The sequence below is a fragment of the Scyliorhinus torazame genome, chromosome 10 (assembly GCF_047496885.1).
Source record: "Scyliorhinus torazame isolate Kashiwa2021f chromosome 10, sScyTor2.1, whole genome shotgun sequence".
Taxonomy (NCBI): domain Eukaryota; kingdom Metazoa; phylum Chordata; class Chondrichthyes; order Carcharhiniformes; family Scyliorhinidae; genus Scyliorhinus; species Scyliorhinus torazame.
The window spans coordinates 5,816,729-5,833,994 of NC_092716.1; the positions used below are offsets into that span (position 1 = coordinate 5,816,729).

General features: G+C 55.5%; 1 pseudogene; it reads right to left on the minus strand.

Moving 5' to 3' along the window:
• Positions 1-416: 416 nt before the first annotated feature.
• LOC140430322 (UDP-glucuronosyltransferase 2C1 pseudogene) overlaps positions 417-17,266 on the minus strand; it is an 84,561-nt pseudogene continuing 67,711 nt past the window's right edge.

The window sequence follows — 17,266 nt, forward strand, 5'->3', positions numbered from 1 at the left end:
CCAGACGAGCCGCGGAACCTGGGGACGTGTCATGGACCTGCCTTATAACAGCCGTAAAATGGGTTTAACAAGACGTGATAGGGTGCAATCTGCCCAGCAAGAGGTAGGAATCTGTCCAGCGACATCAGTAGCCAGCATTCAAAAGGCATGATGCGATAAGACATTTCCAAAAATCAGATTGACAGGCATCTAGACAAAATCGGATGTAAATTGCCCGATTAATAGAAGCCTACCTAGATGACTGAGAGATCAGTGGAGATATATACATGCTAATTGTTATGACACCCTGGGCCAGCGCACGGTCAATTCCAGCCCCACTGACCCCGGAGTCCCAACACAAGTGAATTAACCAACAATTTGTATGTTTGCAGAATCTTTGGCCCCCTTGACTGCTCAATAAGTTATAGGCAGCAGAGTTGTACGTTGAATACAATAACTGTTTATTTAAAGCAAGAACAAAGTCAAAATATGAAATAATTATAATGGAATAACGGGCAGCTAATCTACTAACCCCCACCCTCCTACAGTCCCACCCTCTACCCAAACACGCCCATGACAGGCACACACAGAGGGAGGCGGAGGGGTAAAATAATATGAATTAAAATGAAATGAAAGATGAGTTGTCCATGCTTCTGATGTCAAGATCATTGCAGCAGGCTGTCCTCTCAGGGTGCTTAGAGATCAAAGCCACCGGTGTATTGTTAGTGAGGATCTTCTGGCAGGAACATTCATTCAGAGCTTCCAGGCTGTAAGGTTTCCTCTGGGAGAGTCAATTTAACTTCTATTACTCTGGGCCTTCACTTAAAGGAACAGCATCAGGACAATTTGATTGCTAAGACTCTCGGCCTCACCCTCCCCCCAGCTCCATCCAGTGTTTTAAACTTAACTGGTTACCTGTCTCGCCAGAATATTCCCCAACTTCACTGAGGAAAGCAGAGTAGCGGAGAAGCAGCTTCGGTCTTTCAGGGAGAGAAACCCCAAAGAGCTCCCTCCAGCTCAGCCTTCAGGAATCAAACCCTCACAGGCTGTATAGAGAGGAAACGCTGGCTGGATTGGTTTTCCTGGAGAGAGCTCGGGCAGAGGTGCTGCTCTGCTGTTTAAGATGAATCCTTCTGGCTCTGCACAACATTCCAGAATGGTCAGCACCAACCAGCATTGAGTATCAGCAAAGGCCCAGCAATTTGAGCCAGCTCATTAACCGCCAGCCAAGTTCATCAAGGTGTGTCAGCACTGATCTCCCCGGAATCTGTTCATCTGAAACGTAAATATCTCTTTCCAACCTGCCTTGCCTTAGGTCATAGGTTAACCCTCAGTTTGCCAGCCACTCAAATTAAAGGTAAAGCCCATCTTAAAGGCATAGGCACATTAATTGTCCATGTACAAAAATTGAAATAGCAGAATAACAGAAATTAAAAGGAAAAATCAAGGGACAAACAAAGATTAACAGGAGGATCCTTACATAATTTCTCGAGTCAAGGAAATTGAGAGAGGCAGATAGCCAAATACACGGAATGATGAAACAAAGGGGGAAAATGGCATAATTGCCAGCACCCCCACGAACCGGTGCAGCGAATAGTGATGAATGTCCTGTCCCAGGCGATGTACCTGTTCGTGTAGTGACCTCGATCCTGGGGAGATGTCCCAGGCAACAGGATTTCTCCCCTTAACAATGGTCGGGAAACCCCCCTCAGAGACTCGATTCATAATTGCCTGACTCATTTATACCATCTGTAGTTAGAATTTAAGACTGCGCAGATTAATTATTGAAGATTGCATAAAGGAGTTAAAGGGGGTGGGATCTGGTGATTGCCATTTCAAAGGCAGAATAAGGATCCCGTGGTCTTGGTGATCAGCCGGGGCCCAGAGCAGGGAATCGCACAAGGGAGGTGTTCGACTGCAGAGGCATTTTGGAATTAGCTGCAAACGGTGGAGGCTGTAAAATCCCGGCCAGGGATTCCTTTATTCGCCACCTGGACTCACTGCACTGATATATGTGCACGGCAGCCTGCATTGGACAAAAGACACAATTACATTTTCAACACACTACATCATCTCATTGATGTGATCAAAGCTTCTATTATTACATTCGAAGAATCCAGCACCCACCAAAATTGGAACAGGCCTACAGAAGTTTTTCTTTTGTCTTCAGAATCATGTTGTAAAATTTCTTCAATATTTGAGCTATCAGCATCATAGTCGCTAGTGACACCAGCGCAAGAAATATTATCACATCCACACAGTAATAGGCATACCAGGGAAGTCTGTAAAACTCTGAGCGCAAATGCACTGCCCCTTTGTGTCTTGCTATGTACTCAATCCAGAAAATGGCTCTGTCCATCGGAGTCTCCGGCTGGTCCCGGTGGAGAGCAGAGAGTCTCCGCATGTTTTGCCGATATTTTGAGTTGTTTATGACGTCATTAAGAGCCCTTCGTAGATCTGATGTTTGGAGAGTGGCAACATCGACCACTTTAGCTGCTCCTCTGCTTTCAAGTCTAAGTAAGTTGTCAAATTGGTCATAAAACAATGGTAGGCCAACTATTGGCACCCCATGGTAGATGGCCTCGTACACGCCATTGGTGCCACCATGGGAAACGAAGGCTCGAGTCTTGGGATGTCCGAGCAGGTCATTTTGAGGGATCCATTTTGCTAATAGTGTGTTATTCCCGATATTGGGAGGGATGGCTCCATCATGTCTCCAGATGACCTTCTGGGGTATTTGAGCAAAGGCTTCAGCAATTTCCATTGTAATGTCCAGTGATAAAGAATTGACCAAGGTCCCCAGTGACATTACAACAATCCCATGTTCCCCTGATGTTTCCACAAACTCTTGGAACTGCACAGAGAGCGGTTTGGGTGGTTTACACTGGAATCCTCCAATGTGCACAAAATTGGGCATGATGGGTCTCGGAAATTCAAATGTAAAGTCTACTCTCATCAGCCACACATCTGCCCTCAAAAGAATCGAGTTGATATCTGTGTCTCTGCCTAGATATTGACGGCACAGCTTATTGTAAGGCGGATGAATCAGAAATCCTGAAATACTTGACTGAAGAAGGCTTTGCAGAACATTTTGAATTCTTTGGTGGAAAGTCATCTTATCTGTTAATCGTGATCCTATTCCTGGAACATAGGATAGTGGAGATGGGGCTGCAAGGAAGTGAGCTTCTCCTGAAGGGATCCATCGAACATTATAGACCAATGGGACATTTAAATAGTAGCCAAGCATTGGGCCTGCACAGAGAGCTGGATCTGCAAGTATTATGTCAAATTTTGCATCTGCAAGTCGTTTTAACAATTCCTTGTTTTCAAAAAGTGTAGTAATGAATTGTTTGGCCCATAAGTGACCATCAAGTAAGAACGATGTCAGTTCAACCTGGAGCTGGATAAATGACCAGAGTGTGAGGCCACTCTTGGAGACTGCCAATGACTTTTGTATCAAACCCTGTATGGCACCTGGATCTTCGACCACTCCTTTGTTTCCATGTAGTTGAACCACAAGGGATTGATAGAGATCAAGCTCCTCTTTGATATACCAGGCTGTCGAAGAACGAAGCACAGTCATGTTGTGTCCATGTAGTCTTAGTTCTTCGATTAGAACTCTCATGTTGATCCAGTGGCTTCCATCAATTGGTACGATGAGTATGTTAGCCCCGTGTGTTTTTGGGAACGAAGGGGCAATGGTGAGACCGAGAATGCAGGCAAGCAGTAGATTACTTTTCCATCTAAAATGCTCCATATTCAGTGAAACCTTTTACAAAATCCAGTCTGAGAATTGAATAGAAATATTTGGAATAAAATATAAATTTGCAAAGATGTTTGATACGTTTAGACTATTTCCGTTTCCGTTCATGAAATTAGCCCATGCTTAGAAAATCTTCCTGTTGCAAATGTAATGCTAGCTGCAAAGCTGATGGAAAATACAGCAGTCCGCTGACAGTCATCCATCAAACATTAAGCCAGTACTCCACTTAGCAACAGTCTTTCACCGGGTCCCTCCTTTACCAGTGACCCTGGGATCAGTAACATCCAGCACAATGCCCGGGTATTCGGGGAGCCGGGTTCGATTCCCGGCTGGGTCACTGTCTGTGTGGAGTCTGCACGTTCTCCCCGTGTCTGCGTGGGTTTCCTCCGGGTGCTCCGGTTTCCTCCCACAAGTCCCGAAAGACGAGCTGTTAGGTGAATTGGACATTCTGAATTCTCCCTCAGTGTACCCGAACAGGCGGCGGAATGTGGCAACTAGGGGCTTTTCACAGTAACTTCATTGCAGTGTTAATGTAAGCCTACTTGTGTGACAGTAATAAGAATATTATTATTCTGACATATTCTGCAACAATCAGTTATTCCCACACATAATCCAGGATTCAATTCTTCGCACACATTTCCCGACGATTAGTTACTCTCAAACATTCCCCCAGGATCAGTAATTCCCACAAATCTCCCAGTGATTCCCAGTTTATATAATATCATTTAAACGTTGCAGGGTTTTACTCACAGGTGGAAGGACTCAGAAATCAAACAGTTAAACGTCTTTTAGTGCAGTTGTGTCCACAGTCTTCAACTGTCCAAACTCTAAGCTAGTTAATGGTTTGGGGGATTTGAAAGTCATGTGATCCCAGTTGTTGCTTTCAATCATCATTCACTTGTTCAACCTTGCAGAGCAGAGCAGAGCAGGGCTGAGCTGGGCTGAGCTGAGCTGAGCTGGGCTAAGCTGGGCTGAGCTGAGCTGAGCTGGGCTAAGCTGGGCTGGGCTGGGCTGTGCTGGGCTGGTCTGGGCTGGGCTGGGCTGAGCTGGGCTGAGCTGAGCTGAGCTGGGCTAAGCTGGGCTGGGCTGGGCTGAGCTGGGCTGGGCTGGGCTGGGCTGGGCTGAGCTGAGCTGGGCTGGGCTGGGCTGGGCTGGGCTGGGCTGAGCTTGGCTGAGCTTGGCTGGGCTGAGCTGGGCTGGGCTGGGCTGGGCTGGGCTGGGCAGAGCTGGGCTGGGCTGAGCTGGGCTGGGCTGGGCTGAGCTGGGCTGGGCTGGGCTGGGCTGAGCTGGGCTGGGCTGGGCTGGGCTGGGCTGGGCTGAGCTTGGCTGAGCTTGGCTGGGCTGAGCTGGGCTGGGCTGGGCAGAGCTGGGCTGGGCTGAGCTGGGCTGGGCTGGGCTGAGCTGGGCTGGGCTGGGCTGGGCTGGGCAGAGCTGGGCAGAGCTGGGCTGGGCTGGGCTGGGCCGGGCTGGGCTGGATTGGGCTGGGCTGGGCTGGGCTGGATTGGGCTGGGCTGGGCTGGGCTGGGCTGGGCAGAGCTGGGCTGGGCTGGGCTGGGCTAGATTGGGCTGGGCTGGGCAAAGCTGGGCTGGGCTGGGCTGGGCCGGGCTGGACCGGGCTGGGCTGGGCTAGATTGCGCTGGGCTGGGTTGGGCAGAGCTGGGCTGGGCTGTGCCGGGCTGGACCGGGCTGTACCGGGCTGGGCTGGGCTGGGCTGGGCTGGGCTGGGCTGGGCTACGCTGGGCTGGGCTGGGCTACTCTGGGCTGGGCTGGGCTGGGCCGGGCTGGGCTGGGCTGGGCTGGGCCGGGCCGAGCTGGGCCGAGCTGGGCTGGGCTGGATTGGTCTGGGCTACGCTGGGCTGGGCTGGGCTGGATTGGTCTGGGCTACGCTGGGTTGTGCTGTGTTGGGCTGGGCTGGGCTACGCTGGGCCGGACTGGGCTGGGCTGGGCTGGGCCGGGCCGAGCTGGGCCGAGCTGGGCTGGGCTGGATTGGTCTGGGCTACGCTGGGCTACGCTGGGTTGTGCTGTGTTGGGCTGGGCTGGGCTACGCTGGGCCGGACTGGGCTGGGCTGGGCTGGGCAGGGCAGGGCTGGGCTGGGCTGGACTACGCTGGGCTGAGCTGGGCTGGGCTGAGCTGGGCTGGGCTGAGCTGGGCTACGCTGGGCAGGGCTGGGCTGGGCTGGGCTGGGCTGGGCTGGGCCGGGCTGGGCTACGCTGGGCTGGATTGGGCTGGGCTGGTCTGGGCTGGGCTACGCTGGGCTGGGCTGGGCTGGGCTGGGCTGGGCAGGGCAGGGCTGGGCAGGGCTGGGCTGGGCTGGGCTGGGCTGGGATGGGCTGGGCTACGCTGGGCTGGGCTGGGCTGGGCTGGGCTGGGCAGGGCAGGGCTGGGCAGGGCTGGGCTGGGCTGGGCTGGGCTGGGATGGGCTGGGCTACGCTGGGCTGGGCTGGGCTGGGCTGGGCTGGGTTGGGCTGGGCTGAGCTGGGTTGGGCCGGGCTGGGCTGAGTTGGGCTGGGCTACGCTGGGCTGGGCTAAGCCTAGCTGGGCTGGGCTGGGCTGGGCTGGGCTAGGCTTGGCTGGATTGGGCTGGGCTGGTCTGGGCTGGGCTGGGCTGGGCTGGGCTGGGCTGGGCTGGGCTGGGCTGGGCTGGGCTGGGCTGGGCTGGGCTGGGCAGGGCAGGGCTGGGCTGGGCTGGGCTGAGCTGGGCTACGCTGGGCAGGGCTGGGCTGGGCTGGGCTGGGCAGGGCTGGGCTGGGCTGGGCTGGGCTGGGCTGGTCTGGGCTGGGCTGGGCTGGGCTGAGCTGGGCTACGCTGGGCAGGGCTGGGCTGGGCTGGGCTGGGCAGGGCTGGGCTGGGCTGGGCTGGGCTGGGCTGGTCTGGGCTGGGCTGGGCTGGGCTGAGCTGGGCTACGCTGGGCAGGGCTGGGCTGGGCTGGGCTGGGCAGGGCTGGGCTGGGCTGGGCTGGGCTGGGCTGGGCTGGGCTGAGCTGGGCTACGCTGGGCTGGGCTACGCTGGGCTGGGCTGAGCTGGGCTGGGCTGGGCTGAGCTGGGCTACGCTGGGCAGGGCTGGGCTGGGCTGGGCTGGGCTGGGCAGGGCTGGGCTGGGCTGAGCTGGGCTACGCTGGGCTGGGCTACGCTGGGCTGGGCTGGGCTGGGCTGGGCTGGGCTGGGAAGGTTGGAGAAGAAATCACACGACTGTTTAGTAAAAGCTGTCTTGTCTGGAAAGAAATAAAATTCTTAAGAGGGAGAAAATAACTATTGTTTTGCTTGATCCATGACCTTCCCTATTCTGAAGAAGACAATGGTGAAATCCTACACTTGTAAAATATCGAATGGAAGTTTATTTGAATAAGCACAGCTGTAATCTTTTTTTTTTTTACAAATATTTTATTGAAAATTTTTGGTCAACCAACACAGTACATTGTGCATCCTTTACACAATATTATAACAACACAAATAACAATGACCTATTTTATAAACAAAAAAAAAATGAATAAATAATAAATAACAAAAATGAAAACTAGCCCTAATTGGCAACTGCCTTATCACAAGTAACACTCTCCAAAAATATAATTTAACAGTCCAATATATAATTATCTGTCGCAACGACCTATACATATTATACAGTATATATTAACAACCCTGAGAGTCCTTCTGGTTCCTCCTCCCCCCCCACCCACTCCCCCCCCCCCCCCCCCCCCCGCCCCCCCCCCCCCCCGATCCTGGGCTGCTGCTGCTGCCTTCTTTTTTCCATTCCATCTATCTTTCTGCGAGGTATTCGACGAACGGTTGCCACCGCCTGGTGAACCCTTGAGCCGACCCCCTTAGAACGAACTTAATCCGCTCTAGCTTTATAAACCCCGCCATGTCATTTATCCAGGTCTCCACCCCCGGGGGCTTGGCTTCTTTCCACATTAACAATATCCTGCGCCGGGCTACTAGGGACGCAAAGGCCAAAACATCGGCCTCTCTCGCCTCCTGCACTCCCGGCTCTTGTGCAACCCCAAATATAGCCAACCCCCAGCTTGGTTCGACCCGGACCCCCACTACTTTTGAAAGCACCTTTGTCACCACCATCCAAAACCCCTGTAGTGCCGGGCATGACCAAAACATATGGGTATGATTCGCTGGGCTTCTCGAGCACCTCGCACACCTATCCTCCACCCCAAAAAATTTACTGAGCCGTGCTCCAGTCATATGCGCCCTGTGTAATACCTTAAACTGAATCAGGCTTAGCCTGGCACACGAGGACGACGAGTTTACCCTGCTTAGGGCATCTGCCCACAGCCCCTCCTCAATCTCCTCCCCCAGCTCTTCTTCCCATTTCCCTTTTAGTTCATCTACCATAGTCTCCCCTTCGTCCCTCATTTCCCTATATATATCTGACACCTTACCATCCCCCACCCATGTCTTTGAGATCACTCTGTCCTGCACCTCTTGTGTCGGGAGCTGCGGGAATTCCCTCACCTGTTGCCTCGCAAAAGCCCTCAGTTGCATATACCTGAATGCATTCCCTTGGGGCAACCCATATTTCTCGGTCAGCGCTCCCAGACTCGCGAACTTCCCATCCACAAACAAATCTTTCAGTTGCGTTATTCCTGCTCTTTGCCACATTCCATATCCCCCATCCATTCCCCCCGGGGCAAACCTATGGTTGTTTCTTATCGGGGACCCCCCCAAGGCTCCAGTCTTTCCCCTATGCCGTCTCCACTGTCCCCAAATCTTCAGTGTAGCCACCACCACCGGGCTTGTGGTGTAGTTCCTCGGTGAGAACGGCAATGGGGCTGTCACCATAGCCTGTAGGCTAGTCCCCCTACAGGACACCCTCTCTAATCTCTTCCACGCCGCTCCCTCCTCCTCTCCCATCCACTTACTCACCATTGAAATATTAGCGGCCCAATAATACTCACTTAGGCTCGGTAGTGCCAGCCCCCCCCTATCCCTGCTACACTGTAAGAATCCCTTCCTCACTCTCGGGGTCTTCCCGGCCCACACAAAACCCATGATGCTCTTTTCAATCCTTTTAAAAAAAACCTTCGTGATCACCACCGGGAGGCACTGAAACACAAAGAGGAATCTCGGGAGGACCACCATCTTAACCGCCTGCACCCTCCCTGCCAGTGACAGGGATACCATATCCCATCTCTTGAAATCCTCCTCCATTTGTTCCACCAACCGCGTTAAATTTAACCTATGCAATGTGCCCCAATCCTTGGCTATCTGGATCCCCAGGTAACGAAAGTCCCTTGTTACCTTCCTCAACGGTAGGTCCTCTATTTCTCTACTCTGCTCCCCTGGATGCACCACAAACAACTCACTTTTCCCCATGTTCAATTTATACCCTGAAAAATCCCCAAACTCCCCAAGTATCCGCATTATTTCTGGCATCCCCTCCGCCGGGTCTGCCACGTATAGTAGCAAATCGTCCGCATACAAAGATACCCGGTGTTCTTCTCCTCCTCTAAGTACTCCCCACCACTTCTTGGAACCCCTCAACGCTATCGCCAGGGGCTCAATCGCCAGTGCAAACAATAATGGGGACAGAGGGCATCCCTGCCTTGTCCCTCTATGGAGCCGAAAATATGCAGATCCCCGTCCATTCATGACCACGCTCACCATCGGGGCCCTATACAACAGCTGCACCCATCTAACATACCCCTCTCCAAAACCAAATCTCCTCAATACCTCCCACAAATAATTCCACTCCACTCTATCAAATGCTTTCTCGGCATCCATCGCCACTACTATCTCCGTTTCCCCCTCTGGTGGGGCCATCATCATTACCCCTAACAGCCTCCGTATATTCGTGTTCAGCTGTCTCCCCTTCACAAACCCAGTTTGGTCCTCGTGGACCACCCCCGGGACACATTCCTCTATTCTCATTGCCATTACCTTGGCCAGGATCTTGGCATCTACATTTAGGAGGGAAATAGGTCTATAGGACCCGCATTGTAGCGGGTCCTTTTCCTTCTTTAAGAGAAGCGATATCGTTGCTTCAGACATAGTCGGGGGCAGTTGTCCCCTTTCCTTTGCCTCATTAAAGGTCCTCGTCAATACCGGGGCGAGCAAGTCCACATATTTTCTATAGAATTCGACTGGGAATCCATCCGGTCCCGGGGCCATTCCCGCCTGCATGCTCCTAATTCCTTTCACCACTTCTTCTACCTCGATCTGTGCTCCCAGTCCCACCCTTTCCTGCTCTTCCACCTTGGGAAATTCCAGCCGATCCAAGAAGCCCATCATTCTCTCCCTCCCATCCGGGGGTTGCGCTTCATATAATTTTTTATAAAATGTCTTGAACACTCCATTCACTCTCTCCGCTCCCCGCTCCATCTCTCCTTCCTCATCCCTCACTCCCCCTATTTCCCTCGCTGCTCCCCTTTTCCTCAATTGGTGTGCCAGCAACCTGCTCGCCTTCTCCCCATATTCGTATTGTACACCCTGTGCCTTCCTCCATTGTGCCTCTGCAGTGCCCGTAGTCAGCAAGTCAAATTCTACATGTAGCCTTTGCCTTTCCCTGTACAGTCCCTCCTCCGGTGCTTCCGCATATTGTCTGTCCACCCTCAAAAGTTCTTGCAGCAACCGCTCCCGTTCCTTACTCTCCTGCTTCCCTTTATGTGCCCTTATTGATATCAGCTCCCCTCTAACCACCGCCTTCAACGCCTCCCAGACCACTCCCACCTGGACCTCCCCATTATCATTGAGTTCCAAGTACTTTTCAATGCACCCCCTCACCCTTAGACACACCCCCTCATCTGCCATTAGTCCCATGTCCATTCTCCAGGGTGGGCGCCCTCCTGTTTCCTCCCCTATCTCCAAGTCCACCCAGTGTGGAGCGTGATCCGAAATGGCTATAGCCGTATACTCCGTTCCCCTCACCTTCGGGATCAACGCCCTTCCCAGCACAAAAAAGTCGATTCGCGAGTAGACTTTATGGACATGGGAGAAAAACGAGAACTCCTTACTCCTAGGTCTGCTAAATCTCCACGGGTCTACACCTCCCATCTGCTCCATAAAATCTTTCAGTACCTTGGCTGCTGCCGGCCTCCTTCCAGTCCTGGACTTCGACCTATCCAGCCCTGGTTCCAACACCGTATTAAAATCTCCCCCCATTATCAGCTTTCCCATCTCTAGGTCCGGAATGCGTCCTAGCATCCGCCTCATAAAATTGGCATCATCCCAGTTCGGGGCATATACGTTTACCAAAACCACCGTCTCCCCCTGTAGTTTGCCGCTCACCATCACGTATCTGCCCCCGTTATCCGCCACTATAGTCTTTGCCTCGAACATTACCCGCTTCCCCACTAATATAGCCACCCCCCTGTTTTTCGCATCTAGCCCCGAATGGAACACCTGCCCCACCCATCCTTTGCGTAGCCTAACCTGGTCTATCAGTTTCAGGTGCGTTTCCTGTAACATAACCACATCAGCCTTAAGTTTCTTAAGGTGTGCGAGTACCCGTGCCCTCTTTATCGGCCCGTTCAGCCCTCTCACATTCCACGTGATCAGCCGGGTTGGGGAGCTTCCTACCTCCCCCCCTTGTCGATTAGCCATCCCCTTTTTCCAGCTCCTCACCCGGTTCCCACGCAGCTGTATCTCCCCCAGGCGGTGCCCCCCCGCCCATCTCCTCCCATACCAGCTCCACCCTCTCCCCAGCAGCAGCAGCCCAGTAATTCCCCCCTCCCACCCCCCCCCCCCCCGCTAGATCCCCCGCTAGCGTAATTACTCCCCCCATGTTGCTCCCAGAAGTCAGCAAACTCTGGCCGACCTCGGCTTCCCCCCGTGACCTCGGCTCGCACCGTGCGACGCCCCTTCCTTCCTGTTTCTCTATTCCCGCCATGATTATCATAGCACGGGAACCAAGCCCGCGCTTCTCCCTTGGCCCCGCCCCCAATGGCCAACGCCCCATCTCCTCCACCTCCCCTCCTCCCCCCATCACCACCTGTGGAAGAGAGAAAAGTTACCACATCGCAGGATTAGTACATAAAACTCCTCTTTCCCCTCTTTTTAACCCCCCTCTTCGCCCCCCACATTCGCCCCACCACTTTGTTCAAATGTTCTTTTTAATAACCCGCTCATTCCAGTTTTTCTTCCACAATAAAAGTCCACGCTTCATCCGCCGTCTCAAAGTAGTGGTGCCTCCCTCGATATGTGACCCACAGTCTTGCCGGTTGCAGCATTCCAAATTTTATCTTCTTTTTATGAAGCACCGCCTTGGCCCGATTAAAGCTCGCCCTCCTTCTCGCCACCTCCGCACTCCAGTCTTGATAAACGCGGATCACCGCGTTCTCCCATTTACTACTCCGAGTTTTCTTCGCCCATCTAAGGACCATTTCTCTATCCTTAAAACGGAGGAATCTCACCACTAAGGCTCTGGGAATTTCTCCTGCTCTCGGTCCTCGCGCCATCACTCGGTATGCTCGCTCCACCTCCAACGGACCCGCCGGGGCCTCTGCTCCCATTAACGAGTGCAGCATCGTGCTCACATATGCCCCGACGTCCGCTCCCTCTGCACCTTCAGGAAGACCAAGAATCCTCAGGTTGTTCCTCCTTGCGTTGTTTTCCAGTGCCTCCAACCTTTCCACACATCGTTTCTGATGTGCCTCATGCGTCTCCGTCTTCACCACCAGGCCCTGTATGTCGTCCTCATTCTCGGCTGCCTTTGCCTTCACGACCCGAAGCTCCCGCTCCTGGGTCTTTTGCTCCTCCTTTAGCCCTTCGATCGCCTGTAGTATCGGGGCCAACAGCTCTTTCTTCATTTCCTTTTTGAGCTCTTCCACACAGCATTTCAAGAACTCTTGTTGTTCAGGGCCCCATGTTAAACTGCCACCTTCCGACGCCATCTTGGTTTTTGCTTGCCTTCCTTGCCGCTGTTCTAAAGGATCCACTGCAATCCGGCCACTTTCTCCTCCTTTTTTCATCCGTATCCAGGGGGGATTCCCTTCTGGTTTACCGCACAGTGTTTTTAGCCGTCAAAATTGCCGTTGGGGCTCCTATCAAGAGCCCAAAAGTCCGTTTCACCGGGAGCTGCCGAAACGTGCGACTCAGCTGGTCATCGCCGCACCCGGAAGTCGCACAGCTGTAATCTTGAAAGTAATAGAACTTACAGACTGTTGGATGGTTCATTTACTTGCGACCAATTTCTGGTTTCAAACTAACTTTACTGAGATCTGGGCACAAAGAACAAAGAACAAAGAAATGTACAGCACAGGAACAGGCCCTTCGGCCCTCCAAGCCCGTGCCAACCATACTGCCCGACTAAACTACAATCTTCTACACTTCCTGGGTCCGTATCCCTCTATTCCCATCCTATTCATGTATTTGTCAAGATGCCCCTTAAATGTCACTATCGTCCCTGCTTCCACCACCTCCTCCGGCAGCGAGTTCCAGGCACCCACTACCCTCGGTGTAAAAGACTTTCCTCGTGCATCCACTCTAAACCTTGCCCCTCTCACCTTAAACCTATGCCCCCTAGTAATTGACCCCTCTACCCTGGGGAAAAGCCTCTGACTATCCACTCTGTCTATGCCCCTCATAATTTTCTAGACCTCAATCAAGTCGCCCCTCAGCCTCCGTCGTCCCAGTGAGAACAAACGGAGTTTATTCAACTGTTCCTCATAGCTAATGCCCTCCATACCAGGCAACATCCTGGTAAATCTCTTCTGCACCCTCTCTAAAGCCTCCACATCCTTCTGGTAGTGTGTCGACCAGAATTGAACACTATACTCCAAGTGTGTCCTAACTAAGGTTCTACGTGTTTAAACTTGCCCCCAGGTTCCAGCGGCCTTCATTTTTCGGAGCGGGAGAGAGAGAGGGAGCCTGAGCACAGCGAGCGCAGCTTGGGATTCAGGTACATGTTTAAACTTGCCCCCAGGTTCCATCAGCCTTCCTTTCCGAGAGCGGGAGAGAGAGAGGGAGCCGGAGCGCAGCGAGTGCAGCTTGGGATTCAGGTAGGTGTTTAAACTTGCCCCCAGGTTCCAGCGGCCTTATTTTTCGGGCGGGAGAGAGAGAGGGAGGGAGCCGGAGCGCAGCTTGGGAATCAGGTAGGTGCTTAAGTGTTTGATTTTTACCTCTATTTAAGTTGGGCTGGGCTGGGCTGGGCTGGGCTGGGCTATGCTGGGCCGGGCTGGGCAGGGCTGGGCTGGATTGGGCTGGGCTACGCTGGGCTGGGCTGGCCTGAGCTGGGCTGGGCCGAGCTGGGTTGGGTTGGGCTGGGCTGGGCTGGGCTGGGCTGGGCTACGCTGGGCTGGGCTGGGCCGAGCTGGGCTGGGCCGAGCTGGGCTGGGCCGAGCTGGGTTGGGCCGGGCTGGGCTGGATTGGGCTGCGCTGGGCTGGGCCGGGCTGGGCTACGCTGGGCAGGGCCGGGCTGGGCTGGGCTGGGTTGTTCTGGGCTGGGCTGGGCTACGCTGGGCTGGGCTGGGCCGGGCTGGGCTGGGCTGGGCTGGGCTGGGCCGGGCTGGGCTACGCTGGGCAGGGCCGGGCTGGGCTGGGCTGGGTTGTTCTGGGCTGGGCTGGGCTACGCTGGGTTGGGCTGGGCTACGCTGGGCAGGGCAGGGCTGGGCTGGGCAGGGCAGGGCTGGGCTGGGCTGGGCAGTGCTGGGCTGGGCTGGGCTGCCCTGGGCTGGGCTACGCTGGGCAGGGCTGGGCTACGCTGGGCTGGGCTGGGCCGAGCTGGGCTGGGCTACGCTGGGCTGGGCTGGGCTGGGCTGGGCTGGGCTGGGCTGGGCTGGGCTGGGCTGGGCTGGGCTGGGCTGAGCTGGGCTGGGCTGAGCTGGGCTGGGCTGGGCTGGGCTGGGCTGAGCTGGGCAGGGCTGGGCAGGGCTACGCTGGGCTGGGCTGGGCTGGGAAGGTTGGAGAAGAAATCACACGACTGTTTTAGTAAAAGCTGGCTTGTCTGGAAAGAAATAAAATTCTTAAGAGGGAGAAAATAACTATTGTTTTACTTGATCCATGACCTTCCCTATTCTGAAGAAGACAATGGTGAAATCCTACACTTGTAAAATATCGAATGGAAGTTTATTTGAATAAGCACAGCTGTAATCTTGAAAGTAATAGAACTTACAGACTGTTGGATGGTTCATTTACTTGCGACCAATTTCTGGTTTTCAAACTAACTTTACTGAGATCTGGGCACAAAGAACAAAGAACAAAGAAATGGACAGCACAGGAACAGGCCCTTCGGCCCTCCAAGCCCGTGCCGACCATGCTGCCCGACTAAACTACAATCTTCTACACTTCCTGGGTCCGTATCCCTCTATTCCCATCCTATTCATGTATTTGTCAAGATGCCCCTTAAATGTCCCTATCGTCCCTGCTTCCACTACCTCCTCCGGCAGCGAGTTCCAGGCACCCACTACCCTCGGTGTAAGAAACTTGCCTCGTACATCTCCACTAAACCTTGCCCCTCTCACCTTAAACCTATGCCCCCTAGTAATTGACCCCTCTACCCTGGGGAAAAGCCTCTGACTATCCACTCTGTCTATGCCCCTCATAATTTTCTAGACCTCAATCAAGTCGCCCCTCAACCTCCGACGTTCCAGTGAGAACAAACCGAGTTTATTCAATCGCTCCTCATAGCTTATGCCCTGCAGACCAGGCAACATCCTGGTAAATCTCTTCTGCACCCTCTCTAAAGCCTCCACATCCTTCTGGTAGTGTGTCGACCAGAATTGAACACTATACTCCAAGTGTGTCCTAACTAAGGTTCTACGTGTTTAAACTTGCCCCCAGGTTCCATCAGCCTTCCTTTCCGAGAGCAGGAGAGAGAGAGGGAGCCGGAGTGCAGCGAGTGCAGCTTGGGATTCAGGTAGGTGTTTAAACTTGCCCTCAGGTTCCAGCGGCCTTAACTTTTCGGGCGGGAGAGAGAGAGGGAGCCGGAGCGCAGCTTGGGAATCAGGTAGTTGCTTAAGTGTTTGATTTTTGCCTCTATTTAAGTTGGGCTGGGCTGGGCTGAGCTGGGCTGGGCTGGGCTGGGCTGGGCTTGGCTATGCTGGGCCGGGCCGGGCTGGGCCGGGCTGGGCTGGGCTGGGCCGGGCTGGGTTGGGTTGGGCTGCCCTGGGCTGGGCTGGGCCGAGCTGGGTTGGGCTGGGCTGGGCTGGGCTACGCTGGGCTGGGCCGGGCTGGTCTGGGCTACGCTGGGCTGGGCTGGGCCGGGCTGGGCCGGGCTGGGCAGGGCTGGGCTGGGCTACGCTGGGCAGGGCTGGGCAGGGCTGGGCAGGGCTGGGCAGGGCTACACTGGGTTGGGCTGGGCTGGGCTGGGCTATGCTGGGCTGGGCTGGGCTACGCTGGGCAGGTCTGGGCTGGGCTGGGCTGGGCTGGGCTACGCTGGGCTAAGCCTAGCTGGGCTGGGCTGGGCCGGGCTGGGCTAGGCTTGGCTGGATTGGGCTGGGCTGGGCTGGGCTGGGCTGGGTTGGGCTGGGCTGGGCTGGGCTACGCTGGGCAGGGCAGGGCTGGGCTGGGCTGAGCTGGGCTGGGCTATGCTGGGCTGGACAGGGCTGGGTTGGGCTGGGCAGGGCTGGGCTACGCTGGGCAGGACAGGGCTGGGCTGGGCTGGGCTGGGCTGGGCTACGCTGGGCAGGACAGGGCTGGGCTGGGCTGGGCTGGGCTGGGCTGGGCAGGGCTGGCTGGGCTGGGCTAGGCTTGGCTGGATTGGGCTGGGCTGGGCTGGGCTGGGCTGGGCTGGGTTGGGCTGGGCTGGGCTGGGCTGAGCTGGGCTGGGCTATGCTGGGCTACGCTGGGCAGGGCTGGGCTACGCTGGGCAGGACTGGGCTGGGCTACGCTGGGTTGGGCTGGGCTGGGCTGGGCTACGCTGGGCAGGGCTGGGCTACGCTGGGCAGGTCTGGGCTGGGCTGGGCTGGGTTGGGCTGGGGTACGCTGGGCTAAGCTTAGCTGGGCTGGGCTGGGCCGGGCTGGGCTAGGCTTGGCTGGATTGGGCTGGGCTGGGCTGGGCTGGGTTGGGCTGGGCTGGGCTGGGCTACGCTGGGCAGGGCAGGGGTGGGCTGGGCTGAGCTGGGCTACGCTGGGCAGGGCTGGGCTGGGCTGGGCTGGGCAGGGCTGGGCTGGGCAGGGCTGGGCAGGGCTACGCTGGGCAGGGCTGGGCTGGGCTGGGCTGGGCTAGGCTTGGCTGGATTGGGCTGGGCTGGTCTGGGCTGGGCTACGCTGGGCTGGGCTGGGCTGGGCTGGGCTGGGCTGGGCTGGGCTACGCTGGGCTAAGCCTAGCTGGGCTGGGCTGGGCCGGGCTGGGCTAGGCTTGGCTGGATTGGGCTGGGCTGGGCTGGGCTGGGCTGGGCTGGGCAGGGCAGGGCTGGGCTGGGCTGGGCTGAGCTGGGCTACGCTGGGCAGGGCTGGGCTGGGCTGGGCTGGGCAGGGCTGGGCTGGGCTGGGCTGAGCTGGGCTACGCTGGGCTGGGCTACGCTGGGCTGGGCTGGGCTGGGCTGGGCTGGGCTGGGAAGGTTGGAGAAGAAATCACACGACTGTTTAGTAAAAGCTGTCTTGTCTGGAAAGAAATAAAATTCTTAAGAGGGAGAAAA